Genomic DNA, 24,379 nt, shown 5'->3' with positions numbered 1-24,379 from the left:
CCCTGCTGAAATCTAATTTCACTTTAAGCAGGAGTTAGAGCGACCGCATTTATCACTATAGCAACATGAAGAGACGTAATGTTATAACGGTCTAATCCCAAAGCACAAATGGAACATGCTTTGAGGTAAATTTATCAAAACAATACACTAGATTAAAAAACTTTAGGTTCAATTATTTCAATCCAAGCGGGAATTGACAGCAGGAATTACCGATTGCTGATTATCAGTCTTTTTCATAATGGCATGAAACTGCAGGTTCATTTATGGTTATATTTAGTCATTTCATTCAGACGGAGAAGAAAGAGGTGCATAAGGAAGGTGTGCGTGTTAAAATGTTAACCCATAAAGACCCAAATATTCACTGGCGACCAAACCATCTACTGCAGTGGTTCCCAACCTTTTTTGGCTCATGACCCCATTTTAACTTCACAAATTTCTGGTGACCCCAGACCTTCAAAACAGAGACTTTTTTTTTGTTTTGTTTTGTTTTGGATCATGTAATAGTTTGCTATGCTATGTTGCAAATAAACGTTCATTTTAGACGATATTTAGTCTATATAATGTATATTATTATGGACAGAGGCAGAAGGAGACTGACAATTAATACTGAACAAACAAGAACGCAAACTATGAATTATGGAAGAGCTGCAGCATCTGAAACTGACCACAATGAACATTTGAAAGATAAACAGAACCACGGTGCTTCAATTTCACACTCACAGTTTGGCATGTCTTTTATGGATTGTGATTATGAGTATGTATGTAGATAGATAGATAGATGTGTGTATATATGTGTATATTTATGTATATATATGTATATGTATATATATATATATATATATATATATATATATATATATATATATATATATATATATATATATATATATATATATATATATATATGTACATATTGTTGGTTTAGACCAGTGTTTCTCAAACTGTGGGGCGGGCCCCCCTGGGGGGGCGTGAAGGTTTGCCAGGGGGGGGTCATGGGATCACTCCTGGGTTTTTGTTTTTTTTTTTTCTTCTTCAGGTTAGAACATGTAGCAGGTGGAACTAGGGCTGCTCGATTATAGAAAAAAAAAAAATCACGATTATTTTAGCAATAATTGAAATCACGATTATTAAAAACGATTATTTTTTAACCTTAAAGTTGTTTATTTTTTTCTTGCAAAACAATGTAAAATATACTCTTTAAACATAAATAAAGCTTTTAACCACTAAAACAAAGTATGTTCACTTTTGTATGAAACAAAAAAATCTTTGAATGCAAATAAGTGTACTGTAAATTCAAGTCTGTTTCCTTTTGTAAATAAATAGTGCACTGGAATTAAACTGCTATAGACTTGCCATAGAACTGGAGCAATAAAAAAAAATAAAAAAAAAAACTCACGTAAAGTGCAAATTATAAATTCAAGTATGTTCAATGTAGTATGAAATATAGTAAATTCAGTGGCGTGCCGTGAGGTTTCAGTTCAGGCCTTCTGTATACATCAGCCATCTAGTATACGTACGTTAGGGTTATACAGGTTAGGGTTAGGTTAATACGGGAGTTGCAGCGTAAAGAGATTCGGAGACTGAAGATTGCATTGCGGACGAAGTTGTTTTTATGTGTTTTAGTTTTTCATAAGATTATGATAAAGGTGGCGGTGGTTAAACTTTAGATGGTTCAAAACGTTTGTTGTGTTAGCGGTCTTTTTGCACGTGATGTGTTTTTGCTCTTCGTCTTCTTCATCAAACCCAAAGTGATTCCATACAATTGAATTTGACTTGCCTTTTTTGTTTACCAAGCACTTCTGCTGTGATTCTCCTGCTATTTTTCCAGACCGCTAGGTACAGCTTTCCTCTTGGGGTGGACCTGCCGGCTAGCTGGCAGCAGTAGCTTAGAGGGGGGCGGGGCAGAGCAGCTCATGGTAGCTTGCGTGCGCGTGAATTAAAACAACTCAAAATTAATAATCGTTTTTTTCTCGATTACATAATTTTTGTAATCGTTGCGTGTAATAATCGAAATCGTAATTGAATTTCGATTAATTGCACAGCCCTAGGTGGAACTAATGTTTTAGTGTTGGAGCACCCTGGACTCATTTTAGGGATGTACAACAGACAAATCTACTGCCATGGTGATTTGTCACTAGACTGGACAAAGAGTTTAGGTTTTTAGAACGGACAAGGATTTGACTGGAAAAGATTAATGGGCAATGTTTCTGTTTTTGCACAGTTTGTACACTTTAATGCTCTGAGATGTGCAATGGAAACGGGCTCATTACAACCACTGATATTGTCAAAATGTTCCTCTTTGTTACCAAAATTTGTTTGTTGTTCTAAAAAAAAATAACTTTGTCATAGTTGTAAGATAATTGCACATTTCCTATTTATATTTGGCAAAATATTGTCTCAGGGAGCAATCTTGTTGAGTTAAGTTTTACTGTTCGAGCAAAAATCTAAAATATTTTTAATTTGCACAACAAATTATTTAAGGAAAAGCAAAAAGTGTTGTTACGATATTAATGTTTATTTCAATAAAAGTTATAATTGTACCACTGTTACAATGTTATTGGGGTTGAGGGGGGCCTGCAGATGTTTCATCCTCCATAGGGGGGCCTGACAGAAAAAGATTGAGAACCACTGGTTTAGACAAAGGGGTGAGAGCTAATAAGCTATGCTTCTTCTCACTCCTTTTTGAATATGACTTTTTTCTTTTTCTTTTTGTGTGTATCATTATTTTATGCTTCCTTGAATTTTCATTTCTATATTATGTTGTGCAAAGAAGTCAAATAGTAGCAATAGGAAGCTTGTATCATTCCATATTCGAAATAAATCAATTAAAAAAAAAAAAATTGTCTCTGTCAACTCACTTCATATTTTTTAGTAAGTTTGTTTTTTTTTACATTTAGTAATTACTAGAAATTTCAGGCGACCCCTTTTGAATTCCAGGTGACCCCACGTGGGGTCCCAACCCCAAGGTTGAAAAACACTGCTCTACTGATCTAAAATGTTTAATACCTGTTGAAGCACTAATCTTATCAATCCATGTAAATAACTGGTGTAAAATGCAGTCTGTTTTGTTTGTTGCAGTTTTCATGGTCATCAGATATGACCCATTTGGACGTTCAGAGGCTCCGTAGTGAACGTGGAAACACCGTCATCTTCTACGACATTGATTCACCAGTAAGGGTGAAGACACACCAACCCGATTTTCGGCGGTTGGATGTTGTCGGGCAGTCTGGCGAGGTCAGTAACATGAGTCTGTTTGTCAATTGTGCAGGCTTGAAACGAGCATCCATATTTATTTGCCATTCTCTTTTCTTCAGAAACAACAAAATACAGGAAATATTTGCACAGCCTTAAAAAAACAATGCACAAAAACTGATCTAAATGGGTGGTAAAGGTTAAAGTCGCTATTGAGTGCACTGTAAAAAATGACTGTAAAATTAACACAGAAAAGTTGTAAAATTGCAACATAAAAAAACTGTAAGTGACAATACAATGCAAAGTTGTTTATTTGGAAAGATTTTTGTGTTGCTAGTTAAATCAAATATAGCTGTAGTTCTTACAGGAATGGAACGTTAACAAAACCAGATTTGTATGTAGAAATTAGGTATTTCTATTATTTTTAGAAAATAAAGCTGTAAATTGAAAAACAATGTGGTGCCATTTAAATTGCAAAGACCATAATGTTGAAATAATGGCCTATTTGCTTTTTTTTTTTTTTTTTTTTTTTTTTAATAAAAAAGTTATTTAAAAAGTAAACATTAAACAATGTAACATTTTAAACTTGTAAATTAATGGGTTGGTAGAGTTGGTAGAGCGGCTTGTCCAATAACCAAAGGGTTGGTGGTTCGAATCCTGGCTCCAACTGTCCATATATCAAAGTGTCCATGGAAGACACTGAACCCTAAATTGTTCCCAGTCGGACCTGGTGGTTTTGGAAAGTGCTTTGAACACCATGAAGGTGTAGAAAATGTGCTAAATAAGTGCAGTCCATTCACCAGTTAAATCTACATGCTTAAAATGTTAAATCTACATGTTACTCTGTAAATATGTTTACAGTTGGATGTGTTTTTTACAGTATTGTTCTGGAAACCACAGCTACCAGTTTTTTTCCGTAAAAACAACAGGATTTTTTTTTACAGTGTGTGACCTCTGACCCCGTGACAAGAAGCAGCTCAAATGGTTAGAAACATTTGGTATGTGTTGACTGAGATCTGGCATACAACATCAGAAATGTAATGCATTAAATCTTATATTGTCTGAACATAAGGGTTAAAGACATGTCAAGTGCAAAGGGAGCTCTGTTGAGCCGCATTATGTAATAAATTCCCTATTATGTAATAAAAGTTCAAAATGTAATAAGAATGTCACGTCATCTTGTGATAAAGCCGCATTATGTAATGAACTGACGCATTTTGTAATAAACTACCTCAATGCGTTATGTAGTAAATTTTTTGCATTACGTAGTAAGTTATTACAGTTTGAGAAATTTATTACAAAATGCACTTGACATATTTTTATTTTCAGGAAAATGTAATAACATGGTTCATTATGTAATAACGACACTCAAGTAGATTTTTTTCCCCTCTTTAATTGAAGTTGCCCTACAGATTAGTAGTTGTAGTAGTGGTAATGATAGCCTATCTATTAGCATTACATTCACAATTAGTACACACACTCCAACATGCACACACAAAGTAGAAAATGCTGATGTTGAACAATAAATGGCTTTATTTCTAAACAGAACCTTTTTAAGGCAAATTAAAATGTGTTGATCAATATAAGGTGTCCATGCCAGTTGAAAAAAAAAAAAAAAAAAAAAACTCAGGAAAATGTCTTTAACAATGTAAACAACATTTCTGGATTTAAAAAAAAGAGCTAAACCGTCACACCTTTGGTACATACGTAATGAACCATGTTATTACATTTTTGTTTTTAAATAAAAATGTGTCAAGTGCTTTTTGTAATAAATTTCTAAAATTGCAATAACTTTACATAATGTGAAAAAATTTACTACATAATGCGTTGACGTAGTTTATTACAAAATGCGTCAGTTTATTACTTAATGCGGCTTTATTACAAGATGATGTGACATTCTTATTACATTTTGAACTTTTATTACATAATGGGAATTTATTACATAATGTAGCTCAACAAGGTCACACTAAATTCTACCACTTTGGCTCATAGAAGCAGTTTTTTCCCTGAAGCTTTTGTTTTCACTGCTGTACATACTGCACATATATCGGATTGGATCTGAATATATAGACTGAGAAATTGATATGTTTGATCATTAGAACTTTATTAACCTCCTAAGACCCAGGAAACATCAGCAAAGTACAAGCTTTTTTTGTTTTTTTTATTAAATAAGTGCCTATATTGGAAACATCATGATGCAACAGTTTTTTTAGACGCAGTTTTAACATTTTTTTTGGACTGTCCTTTGTGGCGGACAGTTTTCTTTTCTTTTTTTTTTTTGTATAAAGTTGTGAAACTCTTGTCCACAAATATGAACAGAAAACTCATAGCCTGGTCTTAGGAGGCTAAACCAACAAACCTAATGTTGGCCCAGGACTTCTGCACAGTTCTGTACATATGAAGATTCCCATATGGGTGCTTCTATGAAACTGGACAAAAGAGCTAAAAATTCAAACCAGATGTAGACTAATGTTATGAAGCAAGTTTGGAAGCACTTTGGGTCTACTTTAAAAATAAATACTTACTGAGATAAAAAAGAAACTATTTTTCAGATAAAACACATTTTTTATATTATTTCTTAAGAACTTTATTAAAATATTTAAACTGGCAGACATTCCATTTTAAATATTTTAATAAAGTTCTTCCCAGGCTTATCACAGATTTTCCCAGGATTATCTCTGGACCTGCTGCGGTGGTCCTGCCTCTCTCCTGCCTTCATCATCATCACTCACTTATCCTCAACTGCCTCCATGTGTCTCCCCCTACTCCCCCCTTCTCCCCCTCTCCCCCAGTCTCTATCTCTATCGCTGTCTCTTTCTCTCTTTCTTTACTCTCCCTCTTTAACCCCAACTGGTCCTGTCAGACGTCCATCCTCCAGGAGTCTGGCTCTGCTCCAGGTTTCTGCTGTTAAAGGGAAGTTTTTCCTTCCACTGTCACCAGTCACAAGTGTTTGCTCCTGGAGGATTGTGTTGGGTTTGTGTAAATTGGCTTAGAGTCTGGTTTTTGACCAACTCTATATATAAAGTGTCATGAGATAACTTTTTTTGTTGTGATCTGGCACTATAAAAATAAAATTTGATTGATTGAGTGATTTAATTGGTTTTCCCCTGTAAGTCGCTTTGGAAAAAAGCATCTGCCAAATGCATAAACATAAACATAAATGTATTTCTATATTATTTTTTATACAAAAATCTGCGTGTAACACAGTAAAAGGACACAAAAATTATGCACTACTGTTTTTCTAATATATTTTTATCCTCTCACAGGTACATTTTGGGAATTGAAGTAAATATACAAGGCAGAGTGTTGCGCAAAAATGACAGCTGTTGCAAAATCACTTGCAATTTATATACGTTTAAATGGGCAGGTTCCTATGACGTAGGGAAAACCAGAAAAGGTCACCAATAGAAACTCTTCTCTCACCCATCAGCGTAGGCCACACCCATTAAGTGCAGTTAAATTCACAAGCAAAACTTTTAAAGTTGCAAAAAACGAGGAGTGATTTTCTGTCAAAACTTTTGAAGCCTCAAGCAAAAGTTTTTAACTCACAAGCAAAGAGGACTGATTTATAAGCAAAATGATCTTTTTTTTTTTTTTTTTTTTATTGCCACTAACTGTCTTTTGCTCTCAAATGTCTTTTTTGGTTGCAAATCTATTCTTTTTAATTGATGAATAAAGAAACAAATTTCTCTCCATAGGTTCCACATGTAATGCAAGTGGACACGATGGGTTTCACGCGAAACCTGTAATGAGACTGAGATTCATGAAAAACCTGTATGTCTGGATTAGAAAAAAACACTAGGATTGTCAAATTTAACACAGTGTCTTTATTCATAGGGGTATATAAGACCATTTACAGCCATGTTTTCCAGATAAAATGTAGGTAGCTTTTCCTGTCCCAATTTTTGACTCAAAATTCATTAATTTTGGGATGGCTCAGAGCAAGAGTATATCTTTTTTTGCGTTTATCTGAGGTCATTATTAGGTCCATCCTAGGGGGAAATATGTCTACATTTCTCTTTTATTATTGAGTCTAAAAAGCCAAAAATGAACCCAGTTTCATAGAAGCACCCCCCCCCCCCCCCCCCCAAACTTTCTACATCTGCCACTGACTACAATATTAAAACTTCAAACTATACTGGAATGCAACTGGCAGAAATTTGGCAGATTTTGGCCTAGAGTCAAAAGCTGATGAGATCTCAACCTCCTGGACCTCCTCCAGCTCCATTTTTTTTTTAATTTCCCCCATCTAGCTCTGGTCCATCTTAAACCATCCACTCGAAAACATGCACATAGAGACTTCAATTTTAGCCAAGCTGATCAGAAACCCCTTCACTGGGACAAAAGATGCTCCACTCCCTATCAGACATTCTAATACAGTGCACACACTCTTGATTTGTCTTGGGTGTCTGTTGGGAGTTTGGGGAGAAATTACTTTGCTTTATGGCCTGACATCTCTAATCGACAGCTCAGTGAATGGATCTGCACAGCCTGCATGCTCTGAAAATTCCTCAGATACGGAAGCCATTCAGCGCCGCTAATGAAGGCGTTGATCATTGTCAGCTTAATGACACTCACTAAGTGGACTGTATACCCACCCAAATTGACGATGTTTTTTTGGGGGGCCTCTACGAGATATTATTTTAACACGGAGATCCACTTGCATGCATACTATCACTTTAAGCGCACGTTAACTGCTATACATTAGAGCACGAAAAATGCCTGCGAAGATTTTGCAGTTGAAACAGGTCCACCGAGCAGAAAACAAAAAGTTGTAAATGCGACACTAATGAGAGAGCTTATTAATCTTGCCCTCATTAAGAAAATCAATTGATTCAAACCTCACTGGGCTTGAATGAAAAGTTCACCCACTGCCTGGGCTTTCTCAACATTTTGTCGGCTCCATTTGCAAAGGCCAAACCACTTATATGTATGCATAGCTCCGACCACTGCAGTCATATGTTCTTAAAATATCTTCAATCGCGTTCATGGCGTATTTTTAGTATTCTTGAATGTCTTTAAATACTGTAAGATTACTTGCCTAAGCAATCAAATAATGTATTACTAGACATCTTACTCAGCAGTGCGTGATTTGCAAGCAAAAATCACTCTCCGTATAGCCTTGAACTTGCAACTGAATATGAAAAAAAAACATTGAAGAAGGTAAACCCTGACTGCAGAAAAGAGGCTTTACTCATCATTTAGTCAGTTGTGTATTTTAACCCATACAGACCCAGTGGCAGTTCACGGATGATTATTTTTCTCTAGATTTAACCCTGTAAAGCCTGAACCATTAAATCATTGACAGAAAATTCTAGTTCTTTGAAACCGGAGCCTTTATTGGTCCTTCTGAACAACCCTCAAATTTTTTTTCAAATATCAATTACCATATATGAGATCCAATTTTGTATCATATTTGATACATCGGGTCTCAATGCTCAAATATTATTATTTTTGAACAAAGAAAGAACAAACAAATTGGTAATTCCTTTTCAAAAATGGGAAAGTTCTGCCTCCTTCCTCATTAATGTCAATCTTGTAGTGTCACTAGAAAGGCCTCTGGTGAATGAATTCCCCCCCCCCTGGTGGATTATCTGTGTATTGCATGTATCTAATTGTATACATCAGGTTTTTCAAGAAAAAAAATATCACACTGATCACGTAGAGTGGGAGTGTCAAACTCATTTTAGTTCAGGGACCACATTCAGCCTAATATGATATAAAGTGGGTGGGACCAGTAAAATAATATAAATAATAGGATAAGAATGTTTGAGTGAAAAAAGTAAATTTCATAATGAAAGTGTTTACATCTACGAATTGTCTTGAACATAACATGAACAAATATGAACAACCTGAAAATTCTTTTGTAAAATAAGTGCAACGTTAACGATATTACTCCTTAGTTTATCATTTATACATGTGAATCACAACTTACAGATCACAGTGGAGCTACAAATACACAAAACATTAAATAACAGAAAGAATATTATTATAAGACATTTCAAATTTTCACATTTTTTGTAAAAGGCTAGTCTGTAAATGTGAATTTTTTCTTTTGTAATTTTACTTTTTTTTACACTTAAACAAAGAGACAAATGTACAGTTTTCATTATTTATAGGTTATTATGATAGTATTTTTCTGGTCTGATCCACTTTAGACTGAAATGACCTAACATGATTTTTACATACTTGATTGTTCATATCTTCAGTGTAATTTTTGCATTTCAAAAATTCATCCCAGGGTCCGGATTGAACCCTTTGACAGGCCGGATTTGGCCCCCGGGCCGCATGTTTGACACCTGTGATGTAGAGGGCTTCAAAAGTCATGTATCAAATATGAGACGTTTGGCGTTATAGGGTTAACATTTCCTAAGAGACTTATCACCATTTATTATAAAACAATCCTTTGTATTTTGCATTTTTCTCATGGGAATCAGGTATTTTCCGATATTTAATTCACTGATTATACCGATTTTTATAAAAGCTCAGATTAAAGTTGAGGGTTATTATATTAAAAACAGAGAAAACTGAAGAAAAAGTGGCTTTTTTAGCAAAATCTATCATTAACTGAACATAAACCAAGTGTCTCCATCCACTGTAATTGATTCAACTCTATGGGTTTTACTAGTGAATCAATGTTGTAGAAGATGATGGAGTTTCCACGGTAACTACGGAGCCTCTGAACGTCCAAATGAGTCATATCTGATGACCATGAAAAGATGAACAAGTGTATTTTACAACAATTATTTACATGTATGGATAGGATTATTGGACCAACAGGTATAAAACAGTTTAGATCAGTAGATGCTTTTGGGTTTTGGGTCTTTATGGGTTAACACTGTTCAATGTAATAACTTCACAATTTTCACCCAGACAATGCACCTATTAAGTGTTATAAAAATCGATATAGAAGGCCATGAGTCATGTTAGTCAAACACAATGTTCACACCAACGGCATTGTCTTCAAATCAATAGCCTTTGAATCCTATTGAGCATCAGTATTGTCTGGAAATGAAAAGAAAAGGATGAGGAATGTGACTGCGGTGCTGTCATCTGAGGTGAGGACACCAACATATTAGTGAATCTCTGTTTGTTGTATGAGACGTAGAATCATACTGCATGGGAATGGCCTCATGTCCAGATGTGGTGGGAGAGTATAAAAACTCTCTAAACTGTTCAGATTTGAAGCCAAACACCAAACCCATAGACAGAATTTCACTCTTTTCACTGTACAGACGTTCCAAAGTTGAGGTAACGAGACTGCCAGAGCCTATAATCGAGATGGAATTGGCTTCAGTCCACCTGGTGGCAATAAAATACTTCTAAGCTGGTTTGACAACTGCCAAAAAAACTAAATTATAAGAAGAGGAGCTACACCAGAGCACTAAAAAGAATTATGATCTCCAGCGTTGGCACATAATCTGTTTTGCTATGACTCTCTTTCTGTTCACATGTTGCTTCATCTGTGTGGTTCATCATCTTCAATTCTGACATGTTACTACAGGGTGGGGAAGCAAAATTTACAATGAACATTTAGTTGTTTTTTCTCAGCAGGCACTACGTCAATTGTTTTGAAACCAAACATATATTGATGTCATAATCATACCTAACACTATTATCCATACCTTTTCAGAAACTTTTGCCCATATGAGTAATCAGGAAAGCAAACGTCAAAGAGTGTGTGATTTGCTGAATGCACTCGTCACACCAAAGGAGATTTCAAAAATAGTTGGAGTGTCCATAAAGACTGTTTATAATGGAAAGAAGAGAATGACTATGAGCAAAACTACTACCAGAAAGTCTGGAAGTGGAGGAAGCAACAAAAAACGTACCAAAGCTTTTATTAAAGCTCTCAAATCCAAAATCCTAAAGCAGGGGTGTCAAACTCATTTTAGTTCAGGGGCCACATTCAGCCTAATATGATTTAAAGTGGGCCGGACCAGTCAAATAATATAAATAATAGGATAAAAACTGATAAATAATGTCAACTCCAAAGATTTTTCTATGTTTTTGAGTGAAAAAAGTCAAATTTTGTAATAAAAATGTTTACATCTATGAACCGTACTTGAACATAACATGAACAAATATGAACGACCTGAAAATTCTAAGTGCAATTTTATCAATATTCTGCCTTAGTTTATAAATTATACATATGCATCACAACTTACAGATCACAGTGGATCTACAAAGACACAAATCATTTAGTAAGAGGCAGAATATTGGTATAATTCCAAAGACTGCTATTCAGAAATTTCAGGTTATTCACATTTTTTGTAAAAGGCTAGTCTGTAAATGTAAACATTTTTGTGTAATTTTACTTTTTTTTTTTTACACTACAACAAAGAGAAAAAATTGTAGTTTTCATTATTTATAGGTCATTATGATAATATTTTACTGGTCTGACCCACTTTAGATTGAATTGACCTAAAATGATTTTAACATCCTCGATTGTTAATATCTTCAGTGTAATTTCTGCATTTCATAAATTCATCCCAGGGGCCAAATTGGACCCTTTGGCGGGCCGGATTTGGCCCCCGGGCCGCATGTTTGACACCTGTGTCCTAAAGGATCCAACCAAATCCATGAGAAAAATGGCAATTGAACTTGAGGTAGACAACAAGAGCGTTAGAAATGCAGTAAAATATGATTTGAAGTTAAACTCTTACACAAGAACACCAAAACACTTGTTGACAACAGCAACAAATCCAACTTTAGCAATTTTTGGGAATCATGTTTATGTCCGCCTTCTAGCCCAGATCTAAACCCTCTGGATTCTGCTATTTGGGGCGTTTTAGAACATGCTACCAATAGAACATCACACAGCAATGTCAGCTTTCTTAAAGATACTATTAAAGAAGAATGGGAGAAGTTGTCACCCGAATATTTGAGGAACACTCGCGCAAGTTTCAGGAAGCGTGTGAAGGCAGTTATTGAGAAAGAAGGAGGACACATAGAATAAAAACATTTTCTATTATGTCAATTTTCTTGTGGCAAATAAATTCTCATGACTTTCAATAAACTAATTGGTCATACACTGTCTTTCAATCCCTGCCTCAAAATATTGTAAATTTTGCTTCCCCACCCTGTATATTGGTGTATTTTTTACTTTTCTCAGAGACTTATTCTGCGTTCCAAGCAACCTGTAACTCATGTTTTTCCAACTTTCTACCGGTGAAAATGCACTGGAATGGCAGTCAAACCTGTGACTCGTACTAGATCAGGGGTGTCAAACTCATTTTCTTTCAGGGGCCACATTCAGCTCAGTTTGACCTCCAGCAGGCCGGACCAGTAAAATAATAGCAGAATAGCCTAGAAATAATGACAACTCCAAATTTTTTAGTGCAAAAAATAACATTAGATGATGAAACTATTTCTATCCAAAACAAAAAAGATGTGAATAACTGGGGAAAAAATTAAATTTCTGAAGAAAAAATAGTACAATTTTATCAATATTCTGCCTCAACTTATGATTTCTACATGTGCATTATGGCTCTGATCTACCAAGACACAAAATAGGCAGAATATTGTTGAAATTGAACTTATTTTTCTTTAGACATTCCAGGTTGTTCATATTTGTTCAGGTTATTGACATTTTATTGTTAACCCTCTGGTATCTGGGTGCGCCTTTTAGGCACACTTTGCACTTTGTGTTAAAAAACTTCATATTATTTGCAAATTGCGTGCAAATTGACGCAAAGTCATAACATCACATTGCATGGATTTTGTTTTAGTTCCATATCAGTCTACACAGTGGACACTTATGTACCATCCCATACACTGACATTTATGCCATTACTGTATCTTTGCTGTTCTTGATAAAGCTGATCTGCACTAACATGTTTGAGTGTAAATCAATTTTCAGTCACTAGACTGTAATTAACAGGTTACTTAAACAAAAAGATTGTTTTTATATTGTATCTCCATTAAGTGAGTAATAACTAGTACAGTCTACTCTCGTTATACCGCCAACTTCAGTTCACGGCCAAATTGGCGGTATAGCGAAAATGGCGTTACAACGGGTTGCGTCCATAATGTACATGTCTTTACTATATGATGTCTATGCTGCCTCCGTTAACCCGTTCTAATTGCGTTTCTAAATAAATCTTGATTCTGTTATGTTGTAAGGGATCATTTAAAGTGGGGAAACATTTGAAGCATTATTATACCGTGTCGGGAAATGACACCCCATCATCTTGAGGCTTTGGCTTAATCCCACGTCATCTTCCCGACATCCTGACCTACTGAGTGTTCTGCGATAAGTGAACGGTGGCCGTTCCGTAGACCTACTCGTAGCTTGTCGCGATCAGCGTCTGGCGCGTTTGTTTCAGTGCATTGTTAAAATTTATGTGTACTCGATGGCAATCACGCTGGCGGTATAACGGTCGGGAAATCAATGGTATAAGTGTTGTTTGTGCATGGAACTGGGCTGGCGGATGGCGATAGGCGGAAATGGCGGTAGCTAATGAAATAATGCATTGGGGATTTTTGTGCAATGGTTTTGGTCGGCGGTGAGCGAAAATGGCGGTATAACGGAGGGCGGTTTAACAAGAGTAGACTGTATTAGAGTGTGATGAAATGTGAGAAAATATCAGATCTACTGCATTAAAAATATTATTTCATAGTTTTCACACAGTATATCACTTTCTGATATTGAGTTTTAAATACATGTTTCTTTGCTTCAAAAATTAAACACATGGTGTCCAGCTGAGTGGACATTTTTGTAACTCCATGAAAAATAGGTTCATTAAAAAAAAAAAAAAATTCTATCGCATTGTTTTTTTCATGCCTAAAGAGGGAAAAAAATCTTGTCTATGGTTCTCCTAATTCATGCATGAAAGGGTTAAACCAAGAAGAACATTTGGAGTCATTATTTCTAGGTTATTATGCTGTTATTTTTGAGTTTGATGCATTTGACTGTTAACATCTTCAGGTTAATTTTTGCATTTTGCACTTTGTAAATTCATCCCACGGGCCAGATTGGACTCTTTGGCGGGCTGGTTTTGGCCCCCGGGCCGCATGTTTGACACCTGTGTACTAGATCGTACAAGATGGTGGTGGCAAGGAATCCACCACAAGGTAGAACAGCATCTCTTGCCTTATGCACCCTTTTTCCTCCTCTGTTTTCCTCAAATAAGCAAAGAGCAAACACCTCTGGGATAGAAATGATTGTAAATGAGCATAACGTACGGTCCACCATGCTGGTTTGTTTACATCTAGCTACCACAATTTCTTGCGCTCAGGCAGTTTGGCGTGACTTGCCCGGAATGTTACAAAGCCGTGAGTCGTGGTTTGAAGTTGTGACTTACAGGCTCAAAAAACAGCCTGGAACGCAGCATAATATATGCATTAGGGGTAGCATGGTGGTGCAGTGGTTACTAATGTTGCCCTACAGTAGGAGGGTCCTTGCATGGGTTCTCTCTAGATACTCCTCTCACCATCAAAACACATATCCTTAAATAGCTTAATTGGTCAATGTAAACGACCCCTAGGTGTGATAGTTGTGTGTCTGCACTAGGGGGTGTAACGGTGCACTCGTTTGTAAGATTTTTACAGTGTTTTTATTCCTCCGTAGGCATGAAAAAAACAATGTGATCAAGTTTTTTTGTTTGTTTTTTTCATAGAGTAACAAAAATGTCCATGCATTTAACTTTTGAAATAAAGACACATGTTTAACCCTTTCATGCATACTGGTCACTCCAGTGGACAGTTATTCTCCAGATGTTCTCTTGTATGTTCATGGGTTTTGTTGTTTTAGTTCCATATCAGCCAACACAGTGGAAGCTTATACATCATCCCATACACTGACATTCCTACTATTACTATAACTTTGCGGTTCTTGATAAACCTTATCTGCACTAACATGTTTGAGTATTTATATATATATATATATATGTTGAGGCCCAAAACGGAATCTGGCCCGATTCAGAATCGGGCCGGCCCAGAATGGAATTCTATTCTAGGCCGGCCTAGAATGGAATCCTGCTGCTATAATGTTATTTTTATACCATGTTTAATGCAAATGATCTAAATTATTAAAAAAATCAATACATGGAATTTGCAAATATGTGGGAAAAAAAATGAAACAAACATTTTAATTGTAAACTATAATACACTTTATTTACAAATAGAACCTAGTGGTACTCCCCACCAATATATGGTACAGTGAAATCGACTGAAACTGACAATAGTTACTCAAGGTATGTAAGACTGAAAATGTAAAATTATGACAAATTATGGAATTATGGATCATTTGCATTAAACATGGTATAAAAATAACATTATAGCAGCAGGATTCCATTCTAGGCCGACCTAGAATAGAATTCCATTCTGGGCCGGCCCGATTCTGAATCGGGCCAGATTCCATTTTGGGCCTCGACATATATATGTACAGGGTGGGGAAGCAAAATTTACAATATTTTGAGGCAGGGATTGAAAGACAGTGTATGACCAATTAGTTTATTGAAAGTCATGAGAATTTATTTGCCACAAGAAAATTGACATAATAGAAAATGTTTTTATTCTATGTGTCCTCCTTCTTTCTCAATAACAGCCTTCACACACTTCCTGAAACTTGCGCAAGTGTTCCTCAAATATTCGGGTGACAACTTCTCCCATTCTTCTATAATAGTATCTCCCAGACTTTTATAGTTTTGCTCATAGTCATTCTCTTCTTTCCATTATAAACAGTCTTTATGGACACTCCAACTATTTTTGAAATCTCCTTTGGTGTGACGAGTGCATTCAGCAAATCACACACTCTTTGACGTTTGCTTTCCTGATTACTCATATGGGCAAAAGTTTCTGAAAAGGTCTGGATAATAGTGTTAGGTATGATTATGACATCAATATATGTTTGGTTTCAAAACAATTGATGTAGTGCCTGCTGAGAAAAAACAACTAAATGTTCATTGTAAATTTTGCTTCCCCACCCTGTATATATATTTTTTATTATCTCCATGAAGTGAGTAATAGCTAGTATTAGAGTGTGACCCCTAAGGGTTAAAATGAGAGAAAACATCAGATTATCTGCATTAAAAAATATTTTTATTTCATAGATTTAACAAAGTATATCACTTTCTGATATTGCGTTTTAAATATGTTTCTTTGTTTCAAAAATTAAACACGTTGGACATTTTTGTAACTCTATGAAAAATAGGTTTGTTAAAAAAAAATTTCAATCACATTGTTGTTGGTTTTTTTGTTTTTGTTTTTTTTTTCATGCCTAAAGAGGAATAAAAACAATCAGGAAAAAAAAAATGTGACTAAGGTTCTCATAATTCGTGCATGAAAGGGTTAAAAAAGTATGTATTCTTTGCACAGACAGTGTTTACATTTTGAAAGCCTTGTTGCATTTGAGAATACATCCAATGGGGCATCACAATAAAATTAAGCATGATGTGTTAATTCCATGACAGGAGATATGTGATGTTACCTAAAATTAGTTTAATATCCCACATATATCGGCAGCAGTATCGGTAGATATTGGAATCGGAAATTAAGCGTTAGACAATATCGGCATATCGTTTTTTTGCAAAAAAGCCAATATCGGACATCCCTACTTTTTAACGATATCATGATATATGATGATCCTAGTATTGTGATTTCTTTTGTATCGCCAGATTCTTGCCAATACACACCCCTAGACGTGTCATCGCTGACACACACATACAGTTTGGAAGGCTGTAACTCTTTCACTGTTTGTGCAATTGGAAAAATTCCAATGGTTTCTGAAACCTGAGGCGTTGTGCTTTATAGGAGTCATGATGTTAATTTCACTCATGCCTGTATTAGAAGCTGGAGAAGACAGCGTTTTAGCGGAATTATAACATGCAGTAAATTGTAAATGATTCCTAGATTTTTAAAGATCTGGAAAACAGGGCAAACAGACTCACTCACAGCATATTTTCAAACCTTTTTATAGTCAAAATACGAAAAAAAAAGAAAAAAAATCGAAGTGGACCATGTTAGCCTTAGGGTTTAGAGGACTAGTATAATTTCTAGAGCCCGACTAAGCCCGATTAATCGGCCGGCCAATTAATTGGGCCAATTATAGCGTATCACCAATTAATCAACATCAGCCAATTATGTAGCCGATATATTAACTTTTTTTGCTGTGCGGAGATTCTGTCATTCGCTGCTCCTGTGTGTGTGTGTGTGTGTGTGTTTGTTTGTGTGTGTGTGTGTGTGTGTGTGTGTGTGTGCTGCCCGGAGAATAAGAGGAACTTTAAAGTGAATTAGTTTCACTTTCACTCCTGCTCGGACAATGACGCTATCACCCCCCCACACACAATCACATAATCATGGAGCTACACCCCCCACACGCACACACACACTCCGACCCCCCACCCCCACCCCCTTGTCTTATGCAGTATTCACCCCCACACACACCCATGTCCGTGCACTTCCTGTCTACCTCACGGTTTCATTCTGCCAGCAGGCCTGAGTGTTAATAGTATAGGGGAGACTAGGGACAGTTGTAACACGGGTCAGTTGTAACTCTTGCTATTGCTCCAATCAGGAACAACTTAGGACTCACCTAATTCACTCTGCACATGCTCAGTTTAGTCCTTAGTCCACATAAGAAGTTGTAGTGCCGTGAGGCAGACACATCAAAATTTGTGAGTGAAAACATAATTGTGTCATCAGTCATATTTTTTGCTCTAATTATTTTTGTGATTGTATAGTTTGCATTTGAAAGTTGTGTAAATTATCTTCATGAGATAAACAAAGATTTATGCAACTGTTTATCCACCTGTCCACAATTAACTGATATAAGATTATTATATCCTGTGTAGATCAGTGTTCTTATTTCATATATCAGCCAATATATCGGTTATTGGCCAATATCGGATATCAGCTGATATATTGGATATCGGCTTTTTTTAGCCCCCAGAATCGGTATCGGCATCGGCCCCAAAAATCCCATATCAGTCCGGCTCTAGTAATTTCTTAAATGTCTTAAATGCGTTAATGAGGTATTTGTATATGTAACAAATATATTCATCCTAAAAGCAGATTACTTACCACAATGAAAATCAAGGATGCTGAATCAGTGGGCAGCAGAGGATGAGCCATCCATCTCGCAGGATTCCTGGAGCGAGGACCGCCCAGAGCCAGCCCGGAACGACTTAATGACTCTAGCAGGAATTCCACACAGATAGCCAACTCCTTTTTGACAACTTTCCAGAAACAGATGATAGTGGTAGCCCAGGAGGAGTTCTTGCAGTCCTGGAGTTCACAGGAAGCAGAACTGAAATGAGCTGAGGCTGAGCTGAAGAAGAGATGAGTGAGAATCAAGATTAGTCTAAGCCAGGAAAAAGGAGTAAACGTGATGCTTAAATACCTATGATGGCACGACTAAGGTTCAGGTGTAGGCCAGAGGGCTCGGTGACTGGAACGCAGACGGAAATCCACTTTGGAGATGTCTACAACATGATGTCCTATGGATTTCACATGGGTGGTCCTGCAGAAACTCCTGAGATTACATCAGTTTATTTATCCAAAAGAATATGGGTGCTTCTATGAAACTGGGTTCATTTAATACTTTACCAGCTTTTTAGACCCAATAATAAAAGACAAATTTAGACATATTTCCCCCCAGGACGTACCAAATGATGACCTCAGATAAAGGCAAAAATTATACGCTTGCTCTGAGCCATCCCAAAATTAGTGATTTTTTCGTAAAATATTTGGGCCCAAAATTGGGACAGGAAAAGCTACTTATCAGTGGATTTGATCTGGAAAACATGGCTTGAAATGGTCTTGGGTCAAAACACAGTAATGTCCCGCCAGAGAGCGAACTTTAATTGATTTCTATTCCAACATTTATTTCAATATAAATTAGCTCCTTGTTTTGATTAATCCCTTATGGTCCAACTAGAGCAAAAATGAATTTATAAGTAAAAATGTGGGTCATTAATGCCGCGTTTCCACGATGTGGAACCGGCTCGACTCGGCTCAACTCGACTCAGGTGCCAGGTCCTATTCCTGGAGACCGTTTCCATTACAGGATACTACCGACTTTACAGTACCTGGACGTCACTGTGATGCGGCGCGTTACTTCCGTGTCGTCTGCTCAGACGGTTGCTGATAAACTCGCTTATTGTGTGTTGTCTCGTCAAGCTCATGCTGAATTTTTACGTCTGAACCTCCTCGACGAACCATGGTGTAGTTTTGCGGGCTGTCATCATGTGGATTAACCTACCGCTATATTTACTGTCAACTTCCGCATCTGTTTTTTGTAAAATGGCGGGTCACAGAGACAACTCTGACCAATCAGTGGTCTGCAGTGTTTACACGTCACATTTTAGTATCTGGTCCACAGTCCTGGAACCTTGGTAGAGGTGATACCAAAAAACTAGTACCGGGTACCAGATTCCAGGTCCTTTTTCATAATGGAAATGCAAAAAGGACGAGTCGAGTCAAGTCAAGCCGATACCATGTAGTGAAAACGCGGCATTAGCAACACTAATCAGTCAAAAACTGTTTGTAAAATGTCCCTTCAGAGAGATTTCGAATACCTTGTTTTGACGCTCTTATATAATATATAATAAGTAAACAATAAATATTTCTGTAAATAAAGACACTGTGTTAAATGTGTTGATCCAAGTATTTTTTCTAATCCAGACATAGGGGTTTTTCATGAGTCTCAGTCTCGTTCCAGGTTTTGTGTGTAACCCATTGTGTCCACTCATGTTACATGCAGAACCTGCCCATTTAAACACAAATAAATCATGAGGGATTTTACAACAGCTGTCATTTTTGTGAAACGCTCTGCCTTGCATATTTACTTCGATTCCCAAAGTTTACCTGTGAGAGAATAAAAAAAATCCTTCTTACCGTGTTACATGTGGATTTTTGTATGAAAATAATATAAAAATGTGTTTTATCTGAAAAGTAGTTTCTCTTTTATCTATGTAAATATTTATTTTTAAAATAGACCTAAAGTGGTTCCATAATTACTTCATAATATTAGTCTACATTTTGTTTTAATTTTTAGCCCCCACGTCCTATGTTTAGGGACTAGTTTCATAGAAGTACCCATATATATATATATATATATATATATATATATATATATATATATATATATATATATATATATATATATAGGGTGGGGAAGGAAAATTTACAATGAACATTTAGTTGTTTTTTCTCAGCAGGCACTACGTCAATTGTTTTGAAACCAAACATATATTGATGTCATAATCGTACCTCACACTATTATCCATACCTTTTCAGAAACTTTTGCCCATGTGAGTAATCAGGAAAGCAAACGTTGAAGAGTGTGTGATTTGCTGAATGCACTCGTCACACCAAAGGAGATTTCAAAAATAGTTGGAGTGTCCATAAAGACTGTTTATAATGGAAGAAGAGAATGACTATGAGCAAAACTATTACGAGAAAGTCTGGAAGATACTATTAAAGAAGAATGGGAGAAGTTGTTACCCGAATATTTGAGGAACACTTACGCAAGTTTCAGGAAGCGTTTGAAGGCAGTTATTGAGAAAGAAGGAGGACACACAGAATAAAAACATTTTCTATTATGTCAATTTTCTTGTGGCAAATAAATTCTCATGACTTTCAATAAACTAATTGGTCATACACTGTCTTTCAATCCCTGCCTCAAAACATTGTAAATTTTGCTTCCCATCCTGTATATATATATATATATATATATATATATATATATATTTTTTTTTTTTTTTTTTTTTTTTTTTTTATGGTGGGGGCACAGTTCGTTCAAAGTGATCTATAAGAGCCAGAAACTGAATTTTTTTCTGGTTTAGACCAATGTTGTTGCGTCAATTTTTTTTTTTTTTTAATGGGCATTTAATGATGAAAAACAAATGATAAATAACCAACTTAGAGATCTTGTAATGTGAACAGTCACAGAAAATCTGATCGGTTTCCATTTCAAATAAAGTCACTTCTAACCAGTATCACATGTCACAAGCTCTACATTTCCTCCTATTAGTTTTCTTCAGATTACAACGACCAACGGTCCCCGATAGCTGTAAAAGTGTTAAAATAATGGTGGTAATAACCTCACTTACTACAATATGAGGTATGAGAGATAATGACAGCGTGAGCAGGAAAAAGCATGGGTAAGATTAGAGGGATGAGCCAGAAATTAGGGGGAACACATCAAAATTTTACAGCACAGTTCTCTGCTCTCTTCTCAAATCAAATAACTAAATATAATGATAGAAGACCTGATAGTGTTTCCATGCTGCAATGGAAATATGAAGCCAAAAAAATCACATTTGTTGAACCTGTTATTTAGTTTTTTTCTTAATCGTTTGTCCATTGTCCATTTTCTTATTATCTGAATCATCCTGTGGTTAATTTATCAATAAATAATTACTATAACCACTATCATTAAAACAGGTCTATTAAAAGAATTCCGCTGTTGCAACAGCAAATGTTACATTGCTACTTATTGCTCTTTCAGTTCCCATTGGGTTTATTTGTATAATCATTAGGATTAGAAATCACTGAAATGAAAAGAGAAAACAGAGAGCAGCCAAAACAAAATGGAAAATGTCCAGTTAGTGCTGCAACTTTGCTCAACTTTTTTCTAGTATTTTGCTTTATATTTTGTATTCTCAAGTGAAAATCATGTATTTTCCTACCTTTAATTCACTGATCGTGTAGATGTTCATAAAAACTCAGATAAAGTTGAGTTATGACATCAAAAACAGAGAAAAAACAGAAGAAAAAGGGACTTTTTTTTTTTTTTTTTGGTAAAATCTCTCATTAACTGAACATAAACCAAGTGTCTCCATTCACTGTCATTGATTAAACTCCACGGGTTTTACTGGTGAATCAGTGTTGTAGAAGATGACAGTGTTTCCACGGTAACTATGGAGCCTCTGAACATCTAAATGTGTCATATCTGATGACCATGAAAAGATGACAAACTGTATTTTACACCAATTATTTACATGGATTGATAGAATTAAAGGATCAACAAGTATTAAACAGTTGACATCAGTAAATGATTTTGGTCGCCAGTGGATGTTTGGGTCTTTATGGATTAAAACCAGTCCCAGATCTGCATCATGACAACCCTCTACCATCAGTCATGGTGGCAGGTCTTCGTCCTCATCATCATAGGCCTTACAGCATGTAACGAACTAAGCAGCGAATATTTCTGTGATATACAGGGTGGGGAAGCAAAATTTACAATGAACATTTAGTTGTTTTTTCTCAGCGGGCACTACATCAATTGTTTTGAAACCAAACATATATTGATGTCATAATCATACCGAACACTATTATCCATACCTTTTCAGAAACTTTTGCCCATATGAGTAATCAGGAAAGCAAACGTCAAAGAGTGTGTGATTTGCTGAATGCACTCGTCACACCAAAGGAGATTTCAAAAATAGTTGGAGTGTCCATAAAGACTGTTTAGAATGGAAAGAAGAGAATGACTATGAGCAAAACTATTACCAGAAAGTCTGGAAGATACTATTAAAGAAGAATGGGAGAAGTTTTCACCTGAATATTTGAGGAACACTTGCGCAAGTTTCAGGAAGCGTGTGAAGGCAGTTATTGAGAAAGAAGGAGGACACATAGAATAAAAACATTTTCTATTATGTCAATTTTCTTGTGGCAAATAAACTCTCATGACTTTCAATAAACTAAGTGGTCATACACTGTCTTTCAATCCCTGCCTCAAAATATTGTAAATTTTGCTTCCCCATCCTGTATACTCAGATGAAGGTGAGGAGGTCCATCCAGACAAGTGAGGGTAAGGGTGGTCACAGATCCGGGGTCACAGATATCCTATAATAGTTCTTCATTCTAACCATAATGCTGATGACTGGAAACAGCAGGAGCGGAGGCATTCTTCTGGGTTAAATAGTGAACACACCTGTTTAGCACACCCTTGAACGCAAATAGTGAGCAAACGATAGCTTAGCGAACACAACGAGCGCAAAAACGGGTTTTGTGTTCGTAAAGCCTCTGCATTCGCCAACCCATCGTTCACTCACTATTTGCGCTGAAGGGCACACAAAGGGCTGCGTTTACTATTTAACCCAGAAACGAGCCCCTGGTTCACATGATAAGCCTATCATCAAGCTCTGCAGGAGCCTGATAATGACCCTCAGGTGTGCTGGAAGAAGGAAACATCTAAAACATGCAGGATACCGGCCCTCAAGGACCAGGATTGCCCACCTTTAGTCTTGAGTCACTAGGTACAGTTTCTACAGCCTGAAAACAGCCAAGAGGTGGTCCTGAAGTGTTGTTTCCTGTTAGACCTCCATACGCTGTATGTTGAACATGACACTTCTGCACTGGGATGGCGAAAACTACTGAAGCTTGAAGTAAAGTGAAATGAAGGTGGTAGACCGAGCAACCGAGGGAGTGAATTAGGGGAAGTCTGGATTAAAGGCATGTGTGATATTTGGAATATTGAGTCATCAGCTGAATTCTTTTAACTTCAGAATGACTCAGACTGTGTGTGTATATCCCGAGCTCTTTAAAAACAACATTAAGCATTCACTTTTTTGTAGCTCAGCTCCAGGATGAACTGAGATTTATCCAGTCTCATTTACAGTCTAGTCTGGCATGTGTCTAGCTTGAGGGAGTCAGACTAATTCTGTCTGAAAATTATTCTGAGAAAACTGAAAGTATTATTGCTCCCAAACAGGGTGTTGCAGGGATCTGTGTATGACAGCAGTGTCCAGCTGTCCAGGCAGGGCTGCCAGTATCATTTTAATGCAAATGGATCCACATAAATGGCCAGGAGAATAAAAGCTTATGTGGATATAGATGACTGAATACAAAAAGATGGCGAAGCATCACCAGGAGAGAAGGACCTTTACTATTCTTGGCTAAGGGGTGAATTCATACAGTGCTATTAAATCATATTTTCAGGTCGGAGAGAAAAAGCAAGGTTTTTGTATTGATTTAAAGCAAGAGAATGGTAGAGAATACTAAGGAGCATTTCTATTTCCGTCGTCTACTCTATCTCTACAAAGCATCTCTCTGCTGAATTCTGCAGCACTAAATACACTCTCATTGTACATTAGCTGCTGCTGTTTAGGGGTCTCCAGATGGAACATGCAGTCGGGGTCAGAAGTTTACGTGTACACAGGCCTAATGCTTTCAAACTCAGTTACAAACAGTCCTTCTAAATGTAGTTTTGCTCTGTTTGTTTATGCCCTGTGCACAG

The sequence above is a fragment of the Sphaeramia orbicularis genome, chromosome 21 (genome assembly GCF_902148855.1).
Source record: "Sphaeramia orbicularis chromosome 21, fSphaOr1.1, whole genome shotgun sequence".
NCBI classification, from domain to species: domain Eukaryota; kingdom Metazoa; phylum Chordata; class Actinopteri; order Kurtiformes; family Apogonidae; genus Sphaeramia; species Sphaeramia orbicularis.
The sequence above is the reverse complement of the archived record's forward strand: the minus strand, read 5'-3'. Positions refer to the sequence as shown.